At 38.9% G+C, this 22,026-nt stretch overlaps 1 protein-coding gene across 23 annotated transcripts in view; it reads left to right on the top strand.

Moving 5' to 3' along the window:
• The window catches only part of ZBTB20 (zinc finger and BTB domain containing 20), a 473,996-nt gene that overhangs the window by 155,876 nt on the left and 296,094 nt on the right, over window positions 1-22,026 (top strand). For 21 of the 23 annotated variants that reach the window (XM_058829852.1, XM_058829841.1, XM_058829861.1 and 18 more), the window contains one exon: window positions 5,916-5,991. The exons of 1 other annotated variant lie outside the window; for it this stretch is intronic. The gene's annotated coding sequence lies outside the window, so the exon portion shown is untranslated. Of the gene's footprint in view, window positions 1-5,915; window positions 5,992-22,026 lie in introns of those variants that run through there. One more of the 23 variants, XM_058829863.1, reaches the window with a different exon arrangement.

Consider the following 22,026-nt stretch of genomic DNA (forward strand, 5'->3'; position numbering starts at 1 on the left):
CAATACCCTATTTCCAAAGAAGAATTTAAGGGTGTCATATGTGATTACTCTAAAATTTTAATCATTAGTAATGATATTCTAAGAAAATAGGCCAGATGATTGTCTCTTACCACAGTGACTGAAATATATTACTTTATTTTGCTTTCCAAGGGAGCCAGTTTCACAACCGGACTGTACCAGTGCATAGCAACATGATGAAGTCAAGCAAACACAGTGAAAACCTTCTATTTCTGAGTTTGAAACAAAATTCTGTATTGGTTTTTGGTAACTTTTTTACATTTTAAGATATATGAAATACCATATTGTTCTGGCCTGTGCACATCTCCTTTATTTGGATTTTACAATTTGGATACGTTTCATATTTGATAAATTTCTTTTTTCTGAATTATCTGTTTTGGATGTTGTCAATATTTACATTCTTTTTCTCATCTTTAATGAATCTTTGTAGTGATGATAATCCTAGCACCTACTGCTCAGCATCAGAGGAGATTCTTCTTTCTATTCTTCTGTAATACCATTGATTAATAACTCATTGCTTCCTATCTGTCAGACAGTTTTTATCCACCTTATTGTAATAGTACTCAGACCATAATTCTCTAGTGCCTCTATGAGCTTCCTGTGTGGTACTGTGTCAAAGGCCTTGCTTAAATCCAAACAAATTATATCCACCACATTTCCTTTATCCGCCCAGTTTGTCACTGCACTGAAATACCCATCACAATGAAACATTTATTGATGTAAGTTTCTCTGTTAAACCAGAATAAATGTGAAGGTTCTGCTGTGATTATATGATAGAGCCTGCTTCTTAACAGGTATTATCATTTTATGCACTAAAGATAATATGAGCCATGGGAGATGATACCATTCAGCAGGAGTAGTGAGGCTGTGAAGATCAAAGCATTATGAACCTTGAAAAGAAGTGGGAGAAGCTTATTTGCTACAATACCATGTAAAGGGCATAAGTAAAGTCTTCAAGCTGTATTCCAATGATGCTCAGCAAATATCAGCTTCAGAGCTGCTTCACAGAAAAACTGTATCTTTAGAGAAAGAATTGTTTGGGCAAGGCCTCGTGAAAGCTGCATGCTGTCACTGTTCCTGTTCCTTGGGAACATAAACAGGATCTAGGGACAGCTTGTGCAAGAAAACAGTTGGAATAAGGAATATCATGGTTTTCAGCAGCCAACTTGATTACCATCATCGCCCCTGCGTAGGAGGAAAGCTTCAAGAGGTATTTAGAAGGATGCTGGGTCCCACCTAAGTATTACAGAACTACCCATTAAATTCTTAAACAGTAGAAGTCCAGGTCAGATCCTAAGTGTAGTTATAGAGACCAACTCTTCTGTGTGTTGAGAAGTTCAGCTTCTCATGTGCTTTCACAGCTGGGCTTCTCAAGTGCTTGTTACTTACTCTGTTAGCAATAGGGATAAATGAGGGGAGTGGACTGTGCTGTTAAGGGATCCAACACTTTAACAGGTTTGAGGGCCCTTGTGGTGAAATTGCATCCAGTACCTGTTTCCAGGTGACCATTAGAGTGGATTATGCACTGCAGCTTTTATACAGTTGATTGTGTCTAACTTTCTGAAACTGAGATTTCAAGGAGTCTTAGTCTTAGCCCAAAGTGAAGTTCTATCATACCTGAACAGAAATAGTTCAAATACTGTTGGGTAATGTGGGGTGTGTGTGAATTGTAGCCAAAAATACACCTTCTTCCTTATTAAAATGCTTTTTCAGCTGAAACAGCCATGGTTTGGAAATTAAAATTTGTAATGGATGTCATCTTCGCTGGGAAAGTAAACACAAATGATGAATGTCATGAGGAAGACAAAATCTCTGGGTGCTCATCTTTGCAGTGAACCAATAACAGATGGAGATTTACCATTTTGACAAAGAAACCTTCAATCTCCTGTTGTCCTGCAGTGGGAGGAACCCTTGATCTCAGCACAGTGCTATGGATTGTCCTCTGCTCCCATTCTGCCAAATTACAAAGCCCCCCAGGTTTCTGCCATCAGCAGCCCTGTGACTCTGGTTTGAGTCACAAATGGCTATGAGTTTGAAGGCAGAACTGGAAATAACCTAAATTCCTGCATATTTTTGAAAGTCTGGTAAGAGTTCCAATTCAAACATTTTGGGAGGATTTTTCAAGCACTAGCATTACTTTTTGCTTTATTTTTCTTTCTTTTTAATTCTGTCCAGTCAGGACAAGGGACTGGTGAAAAAAATAAAGCTGTTTATAGAGAACTAATACCAACTAAAGTGATTTCACCTAAAAAAAGCAGTAAAATAATGCTGTATCTATGTAATAAGATTTGCTCTTTTTTTTTTGTTACCCATTAACCTGAACAGAGCAGTGTACTGGTCTGTCTATACTGGTTCCAATTTCAGAGTTTGTGTATTTGTTGTTAGATGAGAAGCCTGTACAATTGACTTTCCTTTTTCATTTCTGTGACACAATTATTCTGGGCTATATCCTAAATAATTATTTAGATTCTGAAGTTAGATTGAGGTCTCTTATCTGGCCCATAAGTATTTTCGAATATTCTCTTGAAGGTAAAGGGCTTTGGTTTTTGTTTGTGTGTGTCCATTTCTCATCCAGTGCCCTCCCTCTCCCTCATTCTCTGGTTGTTGAAGACGAGCTCCTTAATATTATCAAGGAAGTTTTTTTTCTTAAGTAAGGACATCAGTATTTTACCTTCTTTGAATAGTTACTTGTGGCAGTGGCTTCAGTGTTGCTTTCCAGTTCAAGAAGTGAACTTGAAAAAGATCAATTGACTGAGGTTGTAATTTTTATATCTAAAAATTTCTAAAGATATCAAAAAGTGTATTACTGTATTCTCCTCTAGTCTTCCTTCTCCTTGTAACTAATCAGCTGTATATGACTCTAACTGACCTGCTCCAGCTTACTTAAGGTACTCAAGGAAAATCAAAGCCTTACAGATATGGAACTCCTTTATTGCTATGAGTTTGCAGAAGGCTGACTTCTTCTGAAATGTTTCTTGATAACAAATTACACTTTTTTTCCTTCTCTTTAATTTTTAGATTTAATTAATCTGATTCTTATCAAAGTGGTGAATTAGACCATAAACATGGGTCAGGCAAAATAGAGCCAGGGGTTCATGCCAGTTGTGGAATATTGCTAATGAACTTCAGTCATTGTAGAGTTGGTAGCTTTCCTCTCAAAGTTTCAGACTCTGCATAAGCTTGATGGCCAGAAGGACTTGTAAGAAATCATAGTGAAGCCTGTTTACCTTCTGATATTTTTTTTTTACAGCCTTTACTAAGAGGTAACACTTGCTCTGTTGTTAACACTTTACTCCCGTGCCTCATTCCTGACCTGCCATACTCCTCATTCTTGCGATTCCAGCTCTTGGGCTTCTCTCAAGCAGAAGTTCATTGACTCTTCTTGAGCCATGTCTCTTTCTTTCCACGAGGGGATTAGGGTGCCCCTTTCACTCAACAATCATGATCTCCTGCCCCACAAGCCTTGAGCATCCTCTCCTGTGCACAGGAAGGCAAGCTCTCACAGAGAGCTTTTTCCGATGCTCCGTTTCTTGTATTAGAAGAATCACAGCATGTGCTAATTATGTCTGCCTTGAGGAGAGGGACCACTTGATCTGCAGGCACTCTGCCCTCAGGCTAACTTACAGACTAATGCCAAATATTGTGTTCCCACCTTTCCCTTTCCAGTCAGAAGAACGTGGGCAAAGCACAAAAGACTTCAGGTTAAAACTTCTAGGAAGACACACTGAAGAGAAGTTGTCAGGATTGTGCCCAGCATGAGAAGGAGATGCTATGCCTTAGTGCTTTCACAGGAAAGGGCTATGTATTTCCTCATTCTCTACAAGAAAACAGGGATTTTGGACAAAATTTGCTGTGGTGAAGTCCATGCACCAATTTATTCCTATTTAGGTCATCGGAATAGGGCTTCAGTGGTGCAGTCTCTGTGCTGGCTCTCTACACAGGGATACATTTCACCCTCAGTGAATGCTCTTTGTTTTCTCAGTTGAGGTCAGTTTTTCCCTGCATTCATTAGAAGAAATAGCTTTGGATTTTAAATACTGCTGCCCCTCTCCTTCCCTGCCAGTAAGCCAGTGTTACAGTCCTGAAGATGTCAGAAACGGGGTAAATTTGCAAGGGGAAGAAAGTGAAAGAAATTGAAGTTCAGAGGCCGAAACTGTTATCACTAACGTGGCAGTTGTGTTGTTGCCTGCTGCTGATGGACTTACCAATTTTTTGCCTGGATTTCTTCACTGTTTGTCTACCTTATTAGATGTCAATCAGGAGAAAGAAGGAAAGTTGTTTGATATAAGGTTGTCTAAAGGAAGAGGAACACGTGTGTCAGATGGTTCCTTGAGGAAAAATTTCATCCAAGCCTGTAAAGGTTATCTTGTGGCAGCATCATCCTAGTGCCTCTATCAGGGGGCTCTTGTTCATTCAAATGCTCAAGAATTGTTTCTGATTCTTCCTGTGCTATCCCCTTCCATGCTTTCTGCTTTGCCTCCTGCTCTTCGATACCTCTGATCTTGACAGAGTGGAAAACTTAAATCTACAAATAAGTTTGTGAGCTCATTTTTGTTTGTGGCATTGGTGTGTGTATGAACATATTTGTGTGACACTGTATTGTCTGACACGGTGTGTTTTATTTTAAACATCCATGAGGATGGATTGAGAAGCCTCATATAACACTGACATCTGAGGAATTGGATTTTTACTTATGGAGAACAAAGTAAAATTAGACTTAGGAATTGCTCCCAGCCCGTGGTACATTTAAAAACAGTATTAGATTTGCATCCGGGATTTATTTGACCGTCTCTGTGAGTGTGCTGCTGGTGAGGAGAAATAGCTGTGACTTTGAATGGGGTAAATTAGGCAAGTTCTGCTGTCACCTTTTAAAAATAAAATTTAATGAAGTTTTGATTTGTTCCTTTAATGAGTCATTGGTACATTGTATGTCTGTGTATATTGCTGTATGGTTTGTTATTACGAGGCCAAATCCTGACAACTTATTGCAAAATTGTTTTAATTTATTATTAATATTTTTTTGTTTTTCTCATTTCTCCTGGTTTTGGAGCCTTTATAATTAGATATAATTAAAACCACAGGTTTTAAACTCCAGTCTAACATTTAAACTCATATTTATGGTACAACCCCTGGAGTTTTATTGTCATTCCAACTATTTCAATTGCATTTTGAAAAAAAAAATTATTTTTTTTGCATCTGTTCAAATGCTGTGTCTGCAGCCATCACTTCTTAATCATCTGTTTTGCACAGTAATGTGACATTTATTTTACATGATAAGAAACCGTGCAGTTTTATAGATGAGCTATTTCATATCCCTTAACAAAAGGTTGCAAGGGACCTTTTGCCTTGTACACTTCAAAAACGGCTTTCCTCTTTTTGAACTTGTCTTTCTCTGCTCCTCCATGCAACAGTCTGAAAGTGCTGCATGCTGTAGAACGAATTTGTAAAAAATGTTGTTGGCTGGCATTATGTAAAACCATATTTTCCCTTTTGGTGCGTATGTTCTGGTCCTAGTAATGTCCTTGTTTTGCTGAAATTAACATTTTTATCCTCATAGTCTTTGGTATGTGGTGGTGTTTTTCTGTCTTTTTTAATTGTGGGCTTTTTTTTTAATTAGTATAAGGTTGATTGTTAAAATTAAGTGGCAGAAGGCTTCTTTCCAAATTATTCAGAGATCTTTTGCTGAAGAAATATATTTTGCTACTCTCAATTGCCTTTTTCCCTTTTTCTTTCATTGCAAACTACTCTGGGAAGAGCTTCTTTTAACAAAAAAAAAAAGGCTACGCTTGACTGATAATGCATTGCTTTGGATGGTGAAACATTATGAAAGTTTAATTTTTAATTAAATCTGAAATACCAATTATAACTGAAAGAGATTTTAACCTGTTTCTTTTCAGACTGCCTGAAGTTACATTGTAGATGCTGAAATCACTGCACCTTAAAAACAAAAAGATTAAGCCACACTGCATTCCTGTAAGTAAAAGCTTTTCCGGTACCTTTTGTCCGTATTTTTCCTCTATATGCATCCAAAGTGTTAGCACAGTAGCTGGTCTTGGATAAAGGTCAGAGTCCCCTTGAATGGGATTTAGAAGTTCAAAGGGTGTTTTATTTAAAAATTAAAAAGGAACTTACATCTTGCAGATCTTTAATTTCAGAGCACTTAATAGATCATTCTTTCCTGCTTTGTTTTGAATAGTATTAGGAATACTGTGCATCTCTGTTTGTTGATTTACAGTTGCTGTCGCTTTGTCAGTGAGGATTTCTGCACGTTGGTGCAGAGATAACAGAAAGTAGCAGAAGATTCCTTATAGCACAAAACTCAGTTTATTCTCTTCTCATGATGTCGTAACAAATTCTTCTCCTTCGTATGAGAAAAAAACAAACAACTTTCTGATGACATCACAGGGGACTTCAGCTGCTTTAGGGTGCAGATGAAGGCAGAAATGCCCAATTCATCTCTGCTGTGACACAACAAAACAGTCAAAATAACATCTACATCTCAGCAAGAAAGGAATCTTTTTCTAAGAGCATAGTTACCATAAATGCAAGTTAGATTGCACATCACTCTGATCCACCCTTATTTAGAATCTGTTTATTGAATGCATTTGGGTTAATAATTAAGATTTGGAACTTCAGTGACTGAACAACAGGCATGCAAAAGAAGATTGGAAAATATAGCAGATTCAGATACTCTTAATCAAATGAAATAATATATGAAAAAAAATCCAGAAGCTTGTAGAAAGAAGGAAAAAGATCAATTTCAGTTGAACAGTGCAAAGCTGCGGAATATTACAAAGCAAAGTCAGTTTGTTTTCTTGTTTAAGATCAAAATGTGCATTCTGTAATGAAATCCAGAGACTTCTTCCAAAGTGGTACTTTTGTGCTTCAGTTTTAAAATATTTTAACTATTAGAGGGGATTTATCATGCCTTTACCACCACCCCCTTTTTTTAATATATTTTAATGTTTCATTGTAAACGAGCTGGAGGGTACAGTTTCACTGTGGGCAGCTGAAGCCTGCCCCTCCAGCGCACAGCGCCAAGCATGACTCAGACAGGCAGATTGTGCCATTCTGGCTCTACTCCACTGTGTTTTTACATTACTGGCAAGGGCCATGCCATTGTGTTGTTTAAATATTGTGTGTTAACTGCAGGCTGTGGCCAGTGAATGGTATTTAACATTTTCTGCTCTTCATTGCTGAATGTGAGCAGCTTCCTTGGCCACCAGAGGTTAACCTTTCAATTACACTGGTGAGCCAAGTTGAAAACTCTCATGGATTTGCTGGGTCCAGCAGCAATTTAAAGGGAGGTGTTCAGGGAAAAATAGGGGAGCTCTTCTGAATGTCTGAGTACCAAATTTCATGCTTGTCTTGCAATTTAGTGTGAACAACCAAAAAAATTTTTGTTGGAAAGCAGGAGTAATTCTCTTTCCAAAATGCAGCAGCAGTGTAAGAGGCAAGTTCTTTGAATCCTTAGGATCCAGATGGTCACTAAGTCCTGCATGGACAGCCCAAGACAAAATAAGAGTAGCAATTGGTGCTGGCTGGGATGAGCTTTTTTCCATTATATGAGACTCTAGATTTTAAAGAGGAAATAAATATACAAGTGTAAACCTCATGTTTAGGAAATATTTTTCGTTTCCTTTTTTTATCAAAAGTGTCAAGTGCATCCACACAGAGATGTTGAGCAGCTTTCTCAAGGTCCAAGAAAATCAGTGGTCAGACTGGGAATGGAGTGTGGGATCATGACTCCTAAGACTGTTCTGCCAAGGTCTTCTTTCCATACTGTGAAGGGCCACATTTTTAATCCTTGAGTTTCTTGTGCTAATAGCTTAAAAAACCACAAACAAACCAAAAAACTACAACAACAACAAAAAAAACACAAACCCTTCCACTTTTAAACTTGTAGCTGCTTCTAAGTTCTGTAGCCTTGGCATAGCCTGTCTCTGGAATACAAAAGAACAAGGTGAGGAAAGTTTTACATAAGCACATATATCCTGTAAAGTGAGGATGTTAGGATATGGTTCTTGCTATACCTTGTGTCCATGTAAATAGTTGCATGACACAATAAAAGTAGTGGCACTTTTTATAAAGGAAGGTATGCTTTAAGAATTTGTTTCCTGTATGTTTGCTGTAATCAGGTGTTTCTAATTGTGAGATCCTTAAAAAGGTGAACTTGCCATTTGGGCTTTCCTGTGTTAACCCAAAAACAGCAAAGAGAAAAGGAGAGCCATATCCTGGTAGTTTTGTAATTTATGTATTTAATTAAAGAGTGGAAACCTTGCTTAAGTGTAGGGGTGTCCCTAAAGTGAGTGATTAATATAAGATAAGCCAAATTCTGTCTAATAAAAAATTATTGGTACATGGCATTAGACATCACCTGAACATCTCTCAGACAGTTGCATGAGAAGTTCCACTTGCTGAATGTGGCACTGATATTCTCCTAATGCAAAAGGTCTGTGGGCTAGATTCTTGCTATGTTGGGTTCTCTGAACTAAAGTCATGTGGGTTGAAAGGCAAATAGATCTATTGAGTCAATGGGACTACTCAAATGCTTAACTTCAAGGAAAGTTAAAAGTTAGTACTTTGCCGTTTGCAACTAACCCCAAATAGGATTAAGTCAAAGATGAGGAGGTACCTCTACTCACACTCAGTGTCTGCATGAGTTTGGAATGAGACAATGACAGCACACATATTGTGTGTGGAAGAAAAAGATGTGCTTTCAAAGCAATAGTTTTAGCTACTTTTTCATGGCCTGAGGGCAATAAGTAGTATATGACATGTTATTTTTGTTAAAAAAGAGGTAGGTTTGTCAAACTTTCAGTTTTACAAGGCCTGATCTTATCAGTGACCAAGAGACCTGGTGTTCTAATCTTTATGGATACTGGATCAATGAGTGGCATTGGACAAGTCATTTAACCTCATTGTGCCTTGTTCAGCAGATCATTCTTTCAATCTTGTTCAAACTGATACAGCTCTGTAAACATTATTGCATTTGTGAATTTGTGTTTGCAGAGCTCTTAGGGGATAAATAGTAACCACTGTTATTATTAATAAGTATGTTGTGTAGACAAAACATGAGGGATGGCGATACAGCCACTCTTGGGGGTGATCTTTCACAACTTCCTTGTACCTTTGTTCAATCCCATCACTCAAAAGTAGCATGGCCAACTCCAATTTAGAGCAGTATTTCTCATGTCACTCTCCCCACTTTCGAGTGTTTTATTGTTCATGTTCTCTCTCTGTTTCTTTGCTACTTCCCTCCATGCTGAGTTAACCTTGCATACCAAACTTTATTCCTTTTTTTTTTTCCTTTTGCATTATACAGCAGAGGCATTTGTGTAACCTCCAAATTACAGAGAGCAAATTCATTTTGTCTAGTGATTGTTTGCTGATGATGCATGAAACAGACAGAAGACAGTTTGAATTTTCATAAGTTCAATTGAGCTTGCAGGCATAAGGAAAGGAAGAGGCAGAACCCAAGCCAATGTGACACAGTAAGCTGGCATCCCAAAGTGCAGGCTGCATGTGTAGCGTCAGGATGTCAGGGCTGGGAAGGCCTTCGTCCATCACAGCACTGCTTTTAGATGAAGGAATAGTTTTGAAGCAACAAACAAGCACTACATGCACTACCATGTTCTTTACAGTGCAAGAATCCTCACAATTCTTGATGGATTTGGGACCAGTCCTTTCCTCCTATAACTTGCTGTTTTAGCTAGAATTTCAGGTCTAAGGTGGGCTTTGAGTCCATTCCCAGTTGCTGGTCCTCTGACAAAATGTAGACTCTCATGAGTTAAAGTCCTTTTTTTTAATACAGATATTGGCTTGTAGAAGCTGTGTTGCAAATGTGAAGTGAGTATAGAAGTTCTTGCTTTGAACAAAGATCAATGTCTTGGGGCCAGCTATCCCTGAGGAATAGTGTTAGCACTAACCAAGAGAATTAATTTTGCCTTTTCCCCTTCCTTTTCCAAGGCATTAATCCAGAAACTCAGGGGGATAAATTCTGCCCTGATTTCTACCTGTGGAACCCCAGTGGAAATGTGGAGAGGTCAAAAATGTTTATCAAGGAAGAATTTGTCCTAGAGTTAGAATTGCAGAGAAAACAGAAACTGGTTGATTGTTATCTGGCCCAGGGGCAAGAGGATATGTAGGAGCCCTACCTGGCATTATATGCTTCTGAAAGTGCTGCTTTTTTTGTACCTTAAGGAGAATATATTAAAAAAAAAAAAATCTAGTGAGTGAAAATTTATAATCAAGAGCACAGTGATTAATTGTTCTTCATGTCCACTGGGAGAAAGACCTAAAGAAATCAGTTCAATGAGCAGTGAAAATTACCAAGTTAGATAATAGGAGCCATGTTGTGACTGTATGCATTGTAAAGTGCTGGAGCACACAACCTATAGGTACTATGGAAGCAGGGGAGATTTCTTTTTTAAGGAATGGCTTGAAAAACCACCTCCCAAAGTGTGCTGGAACTTCCCATAAGACAGATGACCAAGCTGGATGGGTTCTGTTACTCCCTGGCATCTCTCTGATTCAGTGTACCGTTTGGGAATGTTGGTATGTGGCGAGTACATTCCTGATTAATAAAGCCTAATGTTCCCAAAAGATCTCCAGGGTTCTCATTTTTCCATCCTCTCATAACTGAAAGCACACTGTGTCTTCAAAGATTTCACTGGGCTGCCAGCATTTTTCTTTGACCCTTCTTTTTTTAGAGAAGAACAGAGGAGGGAGTCGTATAGACGCAGAAAGACATTTTCAGTTGTGGTGAGTCTGCAGGGGTTTCTTTCCAGTCAGTGCACAAATACTGATTTGTTTCAGTTACTGGTTTTTAAAATTTGGATTAATGGAGACACTCCAGGTATTGCCTGATACAAGCTCCTCTGATAAAGAACATAGAGACAGTTGAAAGTTGCAAATAGGACTGATGATCAGAGCAAATATGTAATGAGGCTGGAGTAAAGCCTGCTACAAAAAGGTAAATGTCTCAGGAGATTAAGAGCTTTGTAATTGTCTCTCTTTTCTTATGATTGCCTCTGTTTTCTGAATTTTCATGCAAACATCCTAGAAAGATGCTTTCACTTAATGAAACTGCAAATCTCAAAATGCAGTTGGCCAAGAACTAAGAAAATTTTCTTAGTTCTCAGGTTGGTTTTAATCAATCTCATTCACAACTTAGCACAGAAAAGGAGTTGGGAATTATTTTTTATTAATTCTTTCGTGGGCTTGTCTTGTTTTTGTTTCTTACAAATGTTTAACGTTTTTTTGGGGGAGGTGGAGGAGTTTTGTAGGGCTTTGTTTGTTCGTATGTTATAGGTCTGGAGGTTAAGGATATCAGCCGTAGTGCACAAATAGGTAAAATCATGACTTTTTTCATAGATGACAGCTCTTGTTTTTGCAGAATAGTGGCCACAATAGATGGGGATCGGAAAATGGCTCTCTGGTGTGTGGTTGTTGCAGTATATAAAGGAGTATGGGCTGTGATTCACTCCTGTTAAAAAGGGATGGGAATACAAGCATTGATTCCCTGCATAGCACTGCTGTAGCAAGTTGTAGTAAAACACTTCAGCATTTCAGCACCTGAAGATGTTATGGTGAAAGTTTTTCACTCCATTTATCAAAGCATTTGCTACTCTGCTTCAAGATAAAATAAAGATTAAATATTATTGAGTGAGGAAGGTTATCTCAGACCAGAGATGTCATTAGATAAACTATGAAAGGAAAAAAAGTAACACGGACCTGGCCTTTTCCAAAGTTCTATTTTGTTCTATCTGAAATGAAATTGTTCAGCTAAACCAGTGTGTAATGGGAGGGACTCCAGAGAAAGGCATTGTGGTTACTCTATATTTACATCAGTGTCCCTGAGGACACTCTCGCTGAATCATTTCAGATTCCAGAATCTGATGTAGGGAAGTCTGATGAATGTGAGTTACCCAAATTTTCTGGTCTGTTTTCTTCACTAGGCTAAATTGTCTAGCTCTGAATTTTACTATAGAGGATCTCATTCTCTCTGCCTTCTTTCCTGTCATTGCCCCTGAAGTATATAGATAATAGATTAGGAAGAGATTTTAATCTGTTGTGCCAAAACTGGTCTGTTGTTTTTAACAGTTTCCACTGGCATGAAAGAGATCAGAATATTTGATTTATTTGTTTATTTTTAAATAATAACCAAAGAGAAGTATTTGTGCAAAATGTTTTGGTGTCAGCAATAACTGAAAGCATCTCTGAGTCAAAACCTGCATTAACAATTTTTTGAACCTGTTGCTTTCTTTGGCAGATTTTTTTTTCATCGTATTTCCTTAGAAATTTCATTCTAGTTCATGCAGTGTTCTTATTGAAATTTTGAATAGTTAAAATCTTTTGTAGAATGGAAGAGTGTTATCTCATTTCTTCCAAGATTTGCAGCAAGTAATCGAGAATCCTGTGACTCTTACCAGCAGAACCTTTTAGAGAAATAAGATGTATCTTTCTCAACAGCATTGATAGCAGTTGTGCACCAGATCACTGCATGTCCTCTCTGAATACAAACCAGATTAGATCATGATCATGCAGCCCCAGTCCGTTTAGGTGGGGTACAGTGGCACAGTTCCTATGTATAGATATTGTAAGATCAGACCATCAGTGGAAAAATGGGTGAATTCTCATCTCTTCCCAGTTCCTTTTTCCATTCATTAGGGTTTCAAGTGGAGAGGATAATCTGTTTTGTCATGTCTGTTGCCCTGTTTTAATACACGACTAACCTTCTTATGTCTGAGTGGCTGTCAGTTCCCCAGAACAAGTGATACTGAATTCCTGAAGCAAACAGCTCTAAAATGATCATCCTTTGGGGCGAATTTAGTGCCTTACTGACAGCTTTAGCCTGCATGTTGTTAGCAACCAGAGGGAAATTCCAGTGGTCAGGGCATCACAAAAGCCTGAGGAATGCAGAGAGGATGCTGAGGAACCCAGGAACAAGGTGACCAATAAGCTACAGAATTAAATTAGTCTACCAACTCAACTGGAAGTGTAGCATGATTAGAAGTGAAAAATCCCTGAGCCAATAGGAAAGGTTGCTATAGGTAGTGATGCTCATGGATGGCACCTGAACATAAAAGTTTTGATTCCTCATAACTGTTTCAATCCTGCAGGAAAGAATGGATAATGCTTTTTACATTTGTCAGGGCTTCAGTGCTGTTTAATTCGTCTTAGTGCCTCTTGGCCATGTGACTTCACTCCAGATCCCATTTGCAGTTTCTTCCTGTGTCAGAAATAGGTGTATTACTACTTCTCAGCTTCTTTGTGTGTGTGTGACTTAGAAAATACTGCTCTTTTACAGCTACATCTGCCCTTCCTCTGATCGTGCTTGCCGTTTAAAAACACATTTATCATGGCAAGCTCTTGTTCACTTTAGCAGTCTTTATTATGCACTGGTGTTCTTGTGCCTACGTGCTGATACTCATGGCTCCAGAACAGCACTGAAAAGAACATTCAGATGTTAGTGCAGCTCTAAATGTCTAGCAAATACTTAGTTTCCTCAGGATACCAGTCATGGTCACCTCAAGTGTTTTCCTGTCCTGTCCAGGGAATTGTCCTTTGGCAAGAGTTCAGGAAAATTCTTAGTGTAGGAAGGTAATGCCAGCTAATAGTTATGATTATAATCTATAACAAATATAAATACATACATTTTTGGACCGGTACTGAACCAAAGCTTTGCATTCAGATAGTCCCTGAACTTCTGTGATGCTCAAAGCATCATCCTCTTTTCATATGTAAATCTCAGACTATTGCAAAGATACGGAAATAGGTGGTGAGAGGACATGATGCTAGCAGGTCCAAAGCTGGATGCAGTAACATTTAGGTGCAGGACTCCAAGTGGAATTCAAACCCCAGAGTTAGGGGCTTTGTCCAGTACTTGGGATGTATTAAGGGCAAAGGGAAGCAACTGGTTGGATGGTGTTCAGCCTAGAGGCAACCAGAAGGAAGCTCTAGAGGCTAAAGACTTGGAGATTCTTCCAAGGATTTCTTACCAGCAAGATATTTTTCCTTACTGCAATCCATTCATGTCCTAGAGAATTCCAAATGTGCTAGGTACATTTTACCTTTTTATGAATGCATTTTCTCTCCCCTTATAGGATTTGCCTTTCATCAATATGAGATAGGCAGAAATTTCCTGTGCACTAGAATGGTGGAAAACAATTCTGATGTCCCTGCATTGTCAGACTGTCAGTGGCACAGTTTTCTATGTGATTGTCTTCATTATCACTTAATTATATTTAAAAGCATTTAATTTCTAAAAATCTCTTACACTATCTCTGTCATAATGTTTAGAATGTATCTATACCATATAGTAGATATTCTTTAAGCTCCTTATGCTTCTATTTCTTGTAAAAGAAATATACTGCATAACAAAATAGAATTTCTTTATTTAATGCTGAACTAATTCTCAAAGCTGTGTTGTGATTAATCCTGGGTGCACTGGTGGAAATTTAGAAAGGGTAGTAGGCTTTCCTCCCTGCTTTTTCTTTGTTGACATGGTAGGAAACCTGAATATCCATGTTATGAAACACGTCTCACTTCTGCTGCTGCCAGTACTTGATCCCACTGTCTGCATGGGATAGGACTTTGTGATTCCCCTCTGCTGCTTCCTAGAGCTGGCAACTCAGGCTTGTGGATATGGGAGAAATTCAGGGCTGAAGGTAAGCAATGTGACAAAGCCAGTGTTCTTTGTAGTGCCCAGAGAGGTTATGCAAACATAATTATCACCTGTGATCCCTGCCAGATCTCTGCACACCATTTCTGGATGAAGTGCCACCATTTCCTGATCACTTCTTTTACAGATAAAGAGGGAAATCTTGGCCCCAAAAAAGTCCCTGGGATTCTTCCACATTCCTTTCAGTGGAGACAGGAATCATTGCAAATATATATGCTTGAGCTGGGCCTTTATGTGGGTTGGGTTATGGTATGTCTGATGCATTTATGTATTCATCTTTTTCCTCCCCTCCAAAAGTCCTGCCCTAGGTGAGGGGCAGACACCAACTGCTCTGGCTGATGTCCTGCTGGTAATGCAGGACTCTCCTTAAGTGATGGAGAGGAAAAGGTTTTACCTTTTGGTAAAAGAAATACATCCTGCTGTCTTTAGAGAGCCTTTTTTTTTTTTATTCTTTTTTCTTGAAACAACAAGATTTATCCTGTTTTAATACCAAAGTGACAAAAATTTGTCACATGTGTGTTTGTGCCCAGTAGTGGTTAAATGAAGGTTTATTTTGGATTTATTCCTATTTTCAGATTTGGAGTTCTTTTGAGTAAGGCTATAAGACTATATTAGTTAAAAATTATTCCCTTCTCCAATTTTACCTAGCCCAGTTTTAATACTAAACAATTCTTCAGTTCGTGAAGTTGATGAGGAACTGGCAAATTTCATATACAGTTCAGACAAACCAGTTCTTCGCTGAACTGGAGCTGCCCAGTTGCTGCACTTGCTTGCCCTGAATCCAGGTGTAAAAGTCCCAGTCTCTGTCCCAGTTTGGCCTTTTTATTCCTCTGCATCACTAATACACAAGTGGAAACTCCTGCCCCGATCTTTCTCAGTGTTGAGAGCTTTCAGAACCCAGTCTCCATTTGTCCTGTGTTTCTTTAAATATAGTAAGAGATAATAGAGCCTGTTCTGCACTTTTAAAATCTCAATCTTCTTAATTTAAAGCTAGGTCAAATATTCTGTGTATTTGCAAGTGTAGCACAAATTCATGTAGCTAAATGGATAGCAGTGGGGGTGGTACTGCTGCCCTTTAAATAGGGACTCCGTTTACTTTAGTGGGATTTTCACCAGTTTCAGTGCTCAGAAAGTCAGGTTTTGTTTCCTTTCACCATTTTGTCAATGTATCACTATTGCTATAATTCCTCCTCTGTTCATTCTTAATGGCCACACCATTAGGACTCTTAGGTTCCAGTAAGACATTATTGGTGTGGAGGGCAAGAAATAGTAAGAAGCTTAAGAAGAAATCCTAGTGCAAATCTTACCAAACACAAATTATAGAAACAGGAATCATGGCATATAGTGGCTGCTCAGCGTACCAGTCCAAATTAAAATGTGCTCTCCTCTGTCCAATAGATCTAGACCAGGAGAGATGAAAAGAAAGTGTGTCCCCTCTTCTCCCAGCTCTCTCCAGTTTATAACTACAATCCCAATTATCTTGTCAAAGTGAAGTTTTTATGGGAAAAAGATAACATATCACCACAATAACTTCTGAACATAGCCCATGCCTCAGGACGTCGTGTAGCACAGAAGGTCTTATTTCACCTCTAGGTCCTTTACAAATAGAAATGCCTTGAACAATGAGCCAGTAAAATGTGAAATTAAACAGGGGCAAATGTACATTTATTTTATGTATAGTCACATTAATCAGACATATCATTTTTCTTTGGAAATGACTGTTTCAACAAAAGCAAAATTATAGCAATTAAAAGTGTAAGGAGGAAAAATAATAGTATTGATTTTGTTTTGTGTGGTTTTGTTATTCTTTGCTTAATTTTGTGATAAGTAAGTAGTAATGCATATCTTATTGCACGTCAATCTGTTTGTTAGACTGCAAAGATTTCAGAAAGGTGAAGGTTCAGTAAGAACTAAGCTAATGCCTGGTGACTTTTTTCTTTGCACGAAACACTGCTAGTTTTTCTACAGTGATGTGCAATAATGCAAATACAGAAATAGCAAAAAATGAAAGGGCTTACTTGGAAATTCTAATACACAGAACTTTCAAAACAAATTTATTTTTGGCTTTTTAATTATGTGGAAAGGTTCAGTATCACTTCTTTTTGAATCCTGACTTCAAAAGGAAATGAAAAGTCAAATTTTCTCCCTTTACTTATAGCTTTAAAATGCCTCAAAAGGCCTAGTAGCTCACTAGCAAAAATATCATAGAATCATTGACTGTCCTGCATTGGAAGGGACCCACAAGGATCATCATGTTCAACTCCTGACCCTGCACAGGACACCCCAAGAGTCATACCATGTGCCTGAGAGCATTGTTTAAATGCCTCTTGAGCTCTGCCAAGCTTGGTGTTGTGACCACTTCCCTGGAGAGCCTGTCCCAGGGCCCAGCCACCCTCTGGGTGAAGAACTTTCTCCTAATAATCCAACCTAAACCTCCCCTGACACAGCTTCAGGCCATTCCCTCAGGTCCTGTCACAGGTCAGCACGGAGAAGAGATCAGTACCTGTGCCTCCTCTTCCTCTCACAAGGAAGCTGTAACTGCAGTGGGGTCTGCCCTGAGCCTCCTCTTCTCCAAGCTGGACAGACCCAGTGACCTCAGTCTTCTCATACAGTTTTCCCTCAGGGCCCTGCACCATCTTCACACAGCCCTTCTTTGCACATTCTCAAATAGATTTATATTTTCCTTACATTGTGGCACCCAAAGCTGCCCCCAGCACTCGAGGTGAGGCTGCCCCAGCTCAGAGCAGAGCAGGACAATCCCCTCCCCTGCCCTGCTGTGATGCTGTGCCTGATGCCCCCAGGACAGGGTTGGCCCTCCTGGCTCCAGGGTGCTGCTGACTCAGATTCAACTTTCCATAAATCAGGAACCTCCCCTGAGACACAAGAAAAAAAGATCTGGGATCTGGAGCTTTTTGAAATTCTTGAGGGATGTTGTTCAGGGAAGTTGTGGATGCCCCATCCCTGGAAGTGTTTAAGACCAGGCTGGACAGGGCTTTGAGCAGCCTGCTTTAGTGGAAGGTAAACTTTCCACTCCTTCTCCTGGCAGGGGGGACAAGGTGGAACAATATAATCCTGAGGGTCACTTCCAACTGAAAACATTTCATAGGTTTGAAATTTCATTTCTGTGATTTATTAACTTCTGATGTTCTTTGTGATGCTACAAAGGGCATCTCTCTCTCCAATTTTCCACCATCATTCTTGTGTCTACGTACATCTAATTCTTTCTAATAGAAGAATTAGGGTGTCAACCTCTGTTTTTGCTGACAAAGGCTACTGTAATAGATAGTTGAGTATTTCTTGTCGATGCCAGGAGGAATGACTATTTTGTGGACAGATATTGTAGTAGACAGAAGTATTGATTGGATTTCATTGTAATAAACACTGCCAGATGTTATCTCAGTGTGTACTGTTTGCATTAGTAAATAAATAAATTCTCCAGAGCACAATTATTCCCTATAATGTTTTCTCAAAAGCTCACTTTTGTCTTACTATTGAGCTTCCTCTGCTTTCTGTGCAGCTTGAGAAACTAATTGGAACATGTGAAGCTAATTGTAAAATTCAAATCTTGCTGTAGGTTCACATACCATGTCAAGGCCAAATCTGGCATGTATAAGGCCATCTTCACTTGAGGTAATCTTTCTTCATCTGAGACTTTTTCCATCGAAAATAACTGGACAGGTTTTATTTACTGTTGGGTTATTCTCCATTCTGGTGAACATGTCATGGGGATGTCACAGTAAAGGTCTGTCTCCTCTGACTCTTGGTAAAGGCTCTCAGCTTGCAGGTGACTTGGAGAAGGTGATGGTCTGGTTCCAGCCCATGCGCTGCCACTGAAGGCGTTGGTTAAATTCCAGTGTTTGAAGCCCAACATGTCATCTATGAAGTTAAACCAGCTCTGAGTAAGAATCTGACCTTTCACAGAGACCAAGAATTCTAAGAGTCCAGATTGACAGATCAAAAGGATCAATCACATAAAATCAGTTTGAAAAGCACACCAGTGCACGGCACATCATCACAGTGCTCAGCATATCAGTGTGGGCCTTTGTGCAGCTCCTGCACCTGAGCTTGCCTAGTGCTACCTTTTTCCTCACAATAGACAAGGCACATTGAAGCACACTTAGATCTGAGTTCTCTCTGATTCCTGGTGCTTTCAGCTTTCCTGAAAACACTGAGCAAGTCTACAAGTGCTTTCCTGAAGTGTAGTCCATAAAACTCAGGTTAAATGAGAGCTGAAGTTGTCTAGTGCATATTCTGAAAATTATTTCATTTTATTTTCAATGAAGCCATACCTGTTCCCTGAAATAGTGGTTTCTTGCTTTGCTGGACTAATGCACCTCGTAATTTATGATTTTGAGTCATGCACTGACTTTCACTCAGACACAGGTTCCCTTGACAAGCTGGCTCATTCCGGAGCCTCCCCAAAACATACTCAAAACAGTTTAAAAGGTTTAGGAAGATGCAATGTGTATTTGAATTCTTTGCCCATGATTCAGCATTATTAACCTTACGACTCCTAAATTAAATCAACATTCTCTGTGTCACATCCTAAGTTTAAATTAATATAAAAGATGTGATTTTTTCCCCAAATTCTTAATAGTTTTGCTATTGTTTGTCTGCTTCTTCCAGTTTAGCAGCTGAATTTTTAACTGTATAAAGTCTGTCTGCTTAGGTGTATTTAGAATTTTTATACATTTTACTGGAACTTTATATAATAGAAGCTACTCCATGACACATGTGTATGTATTTACAGCTCTACTTTACAATCTGTAAGGCTACTCCTTCTCAAACATTTTATTTTGGACAAGGATCATCAAATCAGTACCTACTCTCTTTTTTTTTTTTTTCCTTTTTTTTTTTCTCATTTGTCAGTGTCTTACCTTTTCTTCTTGCCAAAAAAGGCATAGAAAAAAAAAATAATGAAGAACAAGGGAAGGAGAAAATGGGAGACCTTTCCACCAACTTTTCTTGACGTGTACATGAATACTTTCAGTAATGTCTGTGAAGACTTTGAGAATAACTACTTGCTCCCAAAATTCCCCATGTAAAATTAGCAATATTTGGCCATTTAAAAGGCAAGTAAAGCTCTTTTTCTCATTTCACGTCCCTTTGAATAGTCAAGTGCATGTCCAAGCTACAGCCACTGAAGAACAATTCCAAGTTGCATGCAAGCATGGTGTGTCAGCTGTGTATTTTTCCTGTTTCTAAGGAATAAAGATCACAAATATGGAATGAAACATAACAGAGAGGCACATGAGTGCAGATCCAAAGGTAGAATCTGCACTAGCTCCATTTCAGCACAGACAGTGGGAAAACTTAAATCTACTTGTGAGTCCTGAGATCTTTACCTCTCTCAGGTTTGCAAATGTATCTAAGGGAAGAAGCAGGAATAGCTCAGTCCCAAGTGATTTTAATGATTCATGCTCCCTAAAAGAAGGAGCCATGGGAAATATGCCTGAGCATCACTATTTTGTTTTATGCTATAGGATGTTTGTTTAGTGAAATGGCTTTGCTAATAGATTTGTTAATCAGTCTTGTCCCAAATAAAATAAAAAGTGCAACCTCCTTAGGTTCGGTCTTCTGCAAAATTAAATGCCTCATTTGTGTCTCTTATCTAGGCAGGAAAAATGGACCAGATAATGACCAAAGCCTCCAGTAGCTCTGAGGGTCTTTTGATTTTGAGGTATAAGGACTGCATGAGTTTGCTGCTTCTTCTTCAGGGCTTAGGATAAAAAACCTTTGCTGTATTCTCTCCTCCTGCCCTCCCTGTCTCTCAGCTCTCAAGTGATACAGGGACACAACATAAGACACCTCAGGTAAATGTTGCAACAACCAGCTGATGTGACTACAAGGGGGTATTTTCTGTCTGGTAGGTAGATATTCCTACAAATATCTATGTGGAGCGAAGTTTCCTTCACTCCACGTTTGTGTGGAACAAAATACCCTGCTTTTTGATGATTTTTTCCTAGGATAAGGTTGGAAGTTTGTCCCCAAACCCAGTTTGGTTTTTGGCATCTCCCTCATTACTGTGTGCAGTGATGCCACTTAATGCTCATTCAGGCAGCGGATTTGCGATTCTGGTTCTTGGCCTAAAGTGGATTGAGATTCATAAAAAATAATCTCAAATCACAAAGCCACCATGGGAGGCTTATAGCTTCTGTGACTATCTCACTTGGGCTAGATTTGAATCAGCAATCAGGAGGTGAATGGTTTTGTTCTTATCCCACTGCCAATTTCCTGAACTAACATAATCTGAGTGTGTGTCACAAAACTTTATTTTCCAATTGAATGCCTCCATCCTTTAAAAACAGGTTAAAAAATAAGAGACAAAATGTAAAGAAAATTTAACATCCAAAAAATACAGAACATTGCTCAGGACTTTAAAATATATGTAAACATCAGTTCCTGCCAAGTTAGTCATTACTAAGAGTTGTTAACACGGGGGATTGATTGAGAGAATGATTGTTGCTGTAGAATGATGATTTAATAAGAGAAAAATCTGATAGATTTGACATGCTACATAAAATGTGCAGAATGGTTATTCTTTGGTAAATTGCAACTTTCAGTTGTACCCTGTACAGATGTATTTGTTCTATGCCTTGCCACGTTCCCCTTTTTTTTTCCTGTTATTCTCTTTAATTGCTAGAAAGCATTGGTATTCACCATTGTTACACGTCACCCAGAAAAACAAACACACACCCCATTTTCCTTCCTCTTGTTGCCTTCTCTCACCCCTTTGCCTGGCCTGTACTCACCTCCTCTGGTGTTCAGTAGAGCACTGCAAAATGTCCTGCTCTCCATCTTTAGAAGGTATCTACCAGGAACTCGGCTTTATTTGCTCTTTGCTAGCACTGCCTTCACATGCACTGTTCTGGCTGATGATTATTTATCTGCTACTTAGTCCTAACAAAATGCTTAGTGCTTTATAAGCCAGAAAATGAAGGCTGTCTCAGCTTAAGGAAGTTGTACAGGACTAGAAGATGAAACAGCCCTTTTATTATTCCCATCTTTACTGACAGGCTGTACTCGGTCCTTCCATATTTCAGCAATAATTTATGAGAGGTTTGTTTGGTTTTTTGTTTGTTTTTAAATCTGAAATGACCAGTGCCTCTGTGAAAATCCTATTACTAGGGCTGTTGGTGTCTTTGGTCTTCTATAAAGCCTAGTGGTTCATGCAGGCCATGCCGAAATAATAGTGGTGATCACCTTAATCTGAGATGCTGCTGGGCCTTTTTTCTGCAGATAGGGGAGGCTGGTGTCAGAGGCTGGCCACAAATGGCCTTTGGCTTGCCTTGAGAAAATGCAGGGCTAGCCCTGGTGCTTGC

The sequence above is a fragment of the Poecile atricapillus genome, chromosome 1 (genome assembly GCF_030490865.1).
Source record: "Poecile atricapillus isolate bPoeAtr1 chromosome 1, bPoeAtr1.hap1, whole genome shotgun sequence".
NCBI lineage: Eukaryota > Metazoa > Chordata > Aves > Passeriformes > Paridae > Poecile > Poecile atricapillus.